The sequence below is a fragment of the Myotis brandtii genome, unplaced genomic scaffold (genome assembly GCF_000412655.1).
Source record: "Myotis brandtii unplaced genomic scaffold, ASM41265v1 scaffold612, whole genome shotgun sequence".
Taxonomy (NCBI): Eukaryota; Metazoa; Chordata; class Mammalia; order Chiroptera; family Vespertilionidae; genus Myotis; species Myotis brandtii.
This window is the reverse complement of record NW_005370328.1, coordinates 970,310-978,188: the sequence shown is the minus strand read 5'-3', so window position 1 is coordinate 978,188 and position 7,879 is coordinate 970,310. Positions and strand designations below refer to the sequence as shown.

Below are 7,879 nucleotides of genomic sequence, written 5' to 3'. Positions count from 1 at the left end.
TAGGGTACACACGGTCTCTACAGACAAAATTTTATCAACACAGTGAGTGTCCTGCAAGTATCTCAAGGATGCTTAGGGCTGCAGGAAGTACCCCAGGGGCTATTTAATTCACATTCTCACGTCTTGGTTACAGAAGAGCAGGAGCTTTCTTTGTACCCAGATCCTCCCTCTGCTTGTCCATTTTACTGGTGAGGAGTGAACTTCAGGAACAAGCAGTGGTACGTATATCTTCCATGATGAACAGAAGAATAAGAAATAGAGTTTTTCAGCCTCCAACCAATAAACAAAGCTTACTTATTCAGGATGGAATTTTATTTGCACGTCAAGATCTATCGAGCCAGGATATGAGGGCCATGTGAGAAGAGGAGAAAAAAAATAAATCCCAACCACCACCACACTGGCAACAGAACACATTTTCACAGGTTAGCCATAAAGCGAGGCATTCTTCCTTCTTGCCTCAAATTTTTGGCACCACCAAGGGACAATTTTCTGAAGGACTAGAAGGGACGCGGGAAGAGGACAATGATAATATGTGGGTGGGGTGACCGTAAACACTGGAAGAGGCTGCGTGCTGCTAGATGCTACTCAGAGGCCTGATATTTCAAGGAGCCCTGAAGCAGGGTTTCCTGCCTGTTTGCTTCCTGGGTCTGTTTCTCTCTTTCCTTTTTTATTGAAAGGCATATTTTCCTATCCATTAAGATTTATGGTTTTCTGCCAACTACTTCGCTGGAACAAGTTTCCCCTTTAACTTAACAACGCACCTATTAGACTGTAATGTACCCATAAAAACTTCTCTTCAGATAGTGCTCACAAAATGCATTTCTTTAGGACTCAAGACGGAGAGAAATATAGTCTCATGAAATTTGGAACCGAGTAGCTCCCACTTGTTAACTAGGTGAATATGTCAGGCCATCGTCATATCACGAGAAAGTCACATTCAATGAAGTCAACATCTCCCAGTTCTAACAACCACAAGACCTAAGGGTTTTCGAGAACAATAAGACTGTCACTAATTTTTCTGGCTCATTATATCCTCTGTATGGCTTACCCGTTAGCTGAGCTCCAGGAAGTTTTCATCTTCATTTTCCCATCGTTGCCAGACCCATGGACTTTGTGGCATTTGCCATAGCACTCTAAAAAAAAAAAAGGATCAAAAAAGGGCATTTAAAAAGAGAGAAAATTTCTTAATCATGCTTTCATAACTTTTAGTGAACAGTTGGTTTAAATTTCCAAACAACTCTTTTCCAAAGGACAGTATCAAAACACATGCAAAAAATAAAAGTCTAAATAAAGCACAATAAATTATTTCACTGCTAAGGGATTAGATTTCAAAGAGAGAAGTACACATAAGGATATGAGAGTGGACTATATTGGATCTCTGGGAATTGCTGTCAGATATTGATGAAAACAGAGAGACTGTAGGAGATCAGATAAAAGAGAGAAATGATTACATTTGGAAGAACAATGTGAAATTCGTGGCCAACAGAGATTTCACATGTAAGCTAATAGCAATCCACGAAAGAACAAAGTTGGAGCGAGTCCCACATCTTTAACCACATTTACAATCATTCAGCATCTGTAAAAATTTCTACATAGCATTTTTCCTCATTTCAAAATTTGCAAAATACCTATTTAATAGGTTTAGCATGTCAGTCGGTAATTTCGTCCATGGGCAGTGAAAAGGATTTGTGTGTGTGTTTTTTCAAACTAGTTGGGTTTTGCTGCCCTTTCGGCTCTGCCCCCAGCCAGCTGCAATCGCAGGCTGGTTCGCAGCCCAGAGATGCTGTAAACAATGTGTTCTGTACATTTCAGCATCCACGCTGGTGAGAAGACGCCTCGTCTTCTACTTTCATCTTCTCTCCCCCAAGATTCACACCCCCTCCATCTGGGACAGAGAGAGTCCATTTTCAACTTGCTTACTGTCCCCTTTATCTTCCCCATGATCACCAAAGAGCAACTGGTGGTAGAAAGGTTTTCCTCTCTGATAGAGGAGTATTGACCGTTATGTTGGAAATGATCAAAGATGACTCAAACTGAAACAAAACCCGAGGAATAAAAATTGAAAAGCCAGCAGGGACAGTAACTGGGGGATTGAGTCGGGTCAGCCCTCCAGAGGCGGGTGGTCCTGTCCCCTTCGCGATGATGTCATCGTCTCCAGATAACCTGAAGTGGTCCCAGCGTGAGCAGCCAGTAGTCTGGTTCATTTCAGCTACATAGATGTGACTTCATTACATGATGCAAGCTTTCCAAATTGCTCCCAGTTGCATTCTGTCCTTTTTTCCCTATCCCCTAGTTGTCTGTATTTGAATCAAGTGAACAATTAAAAAAAAAAGATAGTCGATATCAAAGGCATGTTAGAAGAACAGCATCCTGAACCAATTAATTAATAGTATGGATCCTACCCTCATATCTGAGTGTCTGTTACGGCACAGATTTGCTTCAGGAGGGAGCATGAACACCCCAATTATGGGTCATGAGCCCCTCAATGATAGCCGATTGGTTTTGGATTGGAAACTTTTCCTATCTTTGTAGGCAACTGAAAAAAAAAATACAAAAAGAAACTTGTTCATGAAAACTTCTCCATGCTACCCAAATTTTACTATAATGTATAAGCCCTAAACTGATTGGACATCAAAACTTTGTTTGGTGTTACATAAATGGGGATTCGGAAAGCGTTAGCAGCCTGCTCATGTCATCTGCCATCTCTGACACCTCCATATTTACTCCATGTGTATGTGACCCTCTTGTCCAGAACATTCGGAACAGAGAAACTATGGCTTGCGATTGAATTACAAAAAGAAGGATGTGTACATGGTGGGACACGGAGAGATCTCCTAGTAGGAAGAGTTTAAGAAGGGGGTGTATTTTCTCAATTTGCTTTCTCAGACACGAAGCCTTCCCAGTTCCACTGCAAGTAGAAAACATAGCTAACAGTACCGCCGAATTCTTCAAGAATTCATATCTGTTGGGACTTTTCAACAATATCCCCAGGACAGATTCTTGAATTTGCTTCAATCTTGATTACAGTCTACACAATGAACAAAAAGTATTTCTACACAATGGCAAATCCTAGCTGAAAATAACATTGTTTTAGTTTAGGGGGAAACTTTTTTTTTTTCAATAAAGCCTCCCACTTTGTATTTTGAAAGAAAAAAAAATATGTACTGGAGAGAATTGGTGTCTTCGTCATAACAAATCGCATTTTCATCTGGGACAATGTAGGCACAGTGACGAAGATATGGGCACAACAGCCTCTTGGTTACATGTCATGCGTGTCTATGATGGATGGATGTCTAGCTCTTTGGATGTTTTTCCTTCTCCAAGTCTCTCATCACATTCTTGTTTCCAGGAATCCAAGAGTCTGGCCTTGTGGTTAGTGGAGGTGCTCCGAGGGGAGACCCCAATCAATCGCTTAGTAGCTGTCGGCTTGGCAAGTTACTCAGCCTTCTTGAGCCTCAGTTTCCTTATCGATAAAAAGTAGTGACAACATTTCTTCCAAAATTGTTGTGGAATTGAGACAATGTGTAGAAGTTCTTCACTCCCTGCCAAAAATATGGTAATTGCACTATATTTAATATTACATTGGCAGAGTTTTGAGAACAAGAGAATGATTTTCTGCTGCTTTTGGCATTCTGGCTAGGAGAAAAAAAAACCACACAGCCTTTTAAAACGAGGAAACCCCTTTTCCTCGCCCCAGGACAACACCCTCAGCCAACCAGCTTGTAGTTACTGACCTCTTCCTATACCCGGTCAATGGGTTATTACTCTTCAATCAAGTACCTTCAACCTGCTCTCCTCTGAAACCCACCCACCCCTCAGTGGTCTGAGCGCTCCATACCTTCATGGGCAGGGCTTTATTCCAATGTTTCATTTTATTTCCACTCTACCCTTATGACCACTCCTCGAATCCAAGTTTATTATCACAGAGCTATTATTGTTGCACATCAAATTCCAAAGAAAAACAGCATCAGGCGATTTCGTTTCACTTGACGTATTATCAAACAATCAAAGACACAGGTCTAACCAAACACGTGTCCTCAGTCTGTGAAGACATGCCCTCAGGTTGACCTGCAAATTTGGTTTCATAGCACCGGCTCCTCTAAGAAAAAGAAACAAAATAAGAACAGAATGTCCCCGCTGATTACCTCTGAAGAACCTCCCTCATGCGGTGGAGATGTGTTCAACTATAAGAGGTTTTTTAAAATGGATCATTTTAGTGGGTTTCTTATTCATAATTTGTCTGGTTTTATTCACTTTAACGATGAGCTAGATGAAAATATTCAGCTTTCAAAGTTCATAGGTATCAGTTTTCTATTCCTATATAAAAAAATTCCTATTTTCTATTCCAAATCTCAGTGACTTAAAGGGGGACCATTTTAGTCCTCTTACTTGCTCATTATTCTACAGGTCAGTCATGTGGGCTGGGTTCGGATGGGGTCATGTATATGTCCCAGTGATGAAATTGGGGCCTTATGGACTGATTAGGCCTCACTGGTACGTCTGGAAATGGGTGGTCATAGTCAGCAGGATAGTCTGGGCTGGTAGCAAGGCCCCAGAGATCAAGAGTAGAAGCTGCAAGACCTCTATGGACAGGTTCACATGCCACCACTTCTGCTGCATCTGTCGGTTAAGGCAAATCACATGGCCAACCCCAGAGTCATGCATACACAGAGAGGAATTATAGCAGCCAGGTTGCAAATAATCTACCACACCACATAAACCTTTATGAGAGTAAATTAAGCCATAAACCTCATCTTCCTGATTCGTTTAGCTGACTTTTAGTCTATACTGGGATCAGGTACCAGTGATACAAGAGGGATGGATAGGGTGTCCCCCAAAAATGTGTACACACACTTTGAATACATTTCATTTTCAAAATTGAGCTATCAGCTGTTAAAGTGTGTAGCTATTTTGGGGGGACACCTTGTATATGGCTGATGCTCTAAGGAATTTCATCTCTGGGTGGTGAGTGGCTCAATGATCCTGTGATGTGGTAACTTGTGTTTGGTTGAACTGATGAATCTGGTCAGATAACCCAGAGATGTGTGCCATTCATCACAACACAGATTGAACAAGAAGACTTCTGTGTGTTGTTTATAAACCCAACCTCATTACAACAAATTCATAGAGACAAGCAAGTCCTGAAATTTTTTTTTTTCTTACCAGTGGTCGGCAAACTCATTAGTCAACAGAGCCAAATATCAACAGTACAACAATTGAAATTTCTTTTGAGAGCCAAATTTTTTAAACTTAAACTATATAGGTAGGTACATTGTTATTAACTTAATTAGGGTACTCCTAAGGCTTAGGAAGAGCCACACTCAAGGGGCCAAAGAGCAGCATGTGGCTCGCGAGCCGCAGTTTGCCGACCACAGGCTTAGACCAAGTTAATTATATTATCACACTTAAATGATAGCACAGGTTTTTGATCACCATTTGAGGCAGATTAGGGTAGTGGTTAAGAGCTTGGCTATGGAAAATCATCATCATCATCATCATCATCATCTCAATATCCTCACTATAAAATAGAGGCTATACTTTAATCATGCAATTATATTGTGAAATATAGAAAAGAAAATGGACAGTGTCAAAATCTTAGTTTTCATACATAACAGTGTTGTTTTACAACTAGGGAAGAAAAAGAACCTTCTTTCTAAAATGTTTGAGTCAAGATCCAACATTTAAATTCACTCAAGTGTCCACAGTTTCTCTGTTTTGCCCTCTGCTCTTCAAGAATCTTGGAAAACTAAACAAACATTACTATAAGGAGACTGCAGACATAGCATACTGGTTTAAATTAGGAATCCACTTTCTTTCCTTGAAACCATTTTTTTACCAGACACAACATAAAGTAAGCGTGTGTGTGTGTGTGTGTGTGTGTGTGTGTGTGTATTCACTAGGATGGTAGCAAATAACTCCAGATTTTCTTTCTTTCTGATAAAAACTCAGCTTTTTGTAATGGATTTTTTGTTTTAGTCCCTCACTCCCCAGGAGGTATTGAGCATGGGATTATGGGAAGAAAGAACACCTACTTGACATACCCTGAATTCATTCCAGCGTGAGGCTCCGCTAATCCAGAGTCCAGCACCAACATTCATGATGTCAGAAGGAAGGCCCTCTTTCTGTGTTTTCAGTAAAAGATGTTGTTTCAGGAGCCTTATTTCCAGTTTTTAAAAAAATAGTTTTCATCTATTGCAAAGTTGTGAGGCAGTACCACTCGAATAAGTAAACATCTCGCTTCACTACCAACCAAGGCCAAAAAATTCCTGTAGCTGACCATGCCTGACCTTAAGTTGTGATTGTTAGATTGGGTGGGTTATGTCATCACTCGAGCATTATTTAAGTATGTTTCTCCTTTTAATTCAATTTCCTGTTTTGTTTTCTCGAAACCATAAATTGTCTCTTAAGAAAGTTTACAAAATGCATATTGTTCTCCCGTGAGACCCGCGCTGTTCTTCGGCTGGGCATCGCCTGCCAGATGACTTTTTTTTTTTTTTTAAGTTTTCCTTTTACTGGTTTTGCATAATGGTTGCAACGATTCCCAAGTAATGAAAAAAGAATGAAGAATGCGTGTCCTTTCCAGAACACAGCCACAATGTTAATGTTCAAACAAAGCAAAATAAAACAAAACAAAAACCCACCCTAATAGTGATCTGGACACCCAGCCAGCCTCCTCTCAGCTCCCTTATTGGAATCCAAGATGTTTCCTATCTTTTCTCCTCTTACTCCAAATAAACTATTTGTGCTCGAAGAAAATGTGCCGTGTAGGACACATGTAGTAATGTTGTTGAAGTCTAGGCTGAGCCCCAGCTCCCCTAACCAACTAGCGTAGAATTCTTGGGAGACAAGACTTGACTTCTCTGAGGCTACATGGTCTCATTTGTAAACTAGGAGTGATGGAGTTTACTTCATGGGATTGACTTGAAGATAAAAGAGAATGCAGGTGCCAGTGCCTCACAGAGAGTGTGAGTTGAAGCTAAACACGAATCTGTTGTCTATTCCAGGATGACATCATCATTTTCTGCCCTCAAGGCACAGTGGGTAGACTGAGTGTGGGGAAGGGCACTGGAGATGGGCAGTGATGAAAGGCAAGCACCCTGGGGAGACACTGATGGATGTAGTACCAGATGCCACCCTGCCAGAAGCCACGGGGGATACTGTATATGCATAAAGCTGGGTCTTCATTCATTTTTGTATCTACAGCAGCACAAAGCAGGCACTCATTATTGTTGCTCAATATTTTATTGTCCACACATGTATGACTGGGCACAGTAACCTATTATAGAAGTCCGTAAACTGTAGTTTGTGGGCCAAATCTGGCCCACTGTCTGTTTTTGTAAGTAAAGTTTTATTGGGACAGAGCCACAGCCATTTATTGACGTATCATTTATGCTGGTTTTGTGTTACAATGGAGAGTTAAGCATTTACAGAAGAGTCTCCTTATGGCCCACAAAGCCAAAAATAGTTACTATTTAGCCCTGGTCCTGTGTAGAAATGTTATCACACTCTGGCCTATGGAATTAAGCTACCTATTCACTCCTGTCTGAACAGAAGGTCTCCTGATGAGCACCCTAATGCAGGTGCCATGCAACTCTTTGAGGATTATGTTTTCATGTAATTGCTTCATTTTCCCATGGATATTATTAGCTTACTGCTTTTCAAAAAGAGAACTGGATTTACTGAAAAGGGAAAAAAGGTGAAGGGATTAAGACGTACAAATCAGCAGTTACAAAATAGTCAGAGAGATGTAAAAATACAGCACAGGGAATATAGTTAACTAGAGTCCCGGTGCACAAATTTGTGCACGGGTGGGGTCCCTTGGCCTGGCCAGTGATCAGGCCAATCAGGGCCTTCTAGCCTAGTCGTCCTCCCCGTGGGA

General features: G+C 41.0%; 1 long non-coding RNA gene across 1 annotated transcript in view; it reads right to left on the bottom strand.

Moving 5' to 3' along the window:
- Nucleotides 1-1,049: 1,049 nt before the first annotated feature.
- Nucleotides 1,050-7,879, bottom strand: part of LOC102250679 — an 88,598-nt gene continuing 81,768 nt past the window's right edge. The window contains exon 4 of the long non-coding RNA XR_001359341.1: nt 1,050-1,133. This is a non-coding gene — a long non-coding RNA (uncharacterized LOC102250679). The remainder of the gene's footprint in view (nt 1,134-7,879) is intronic.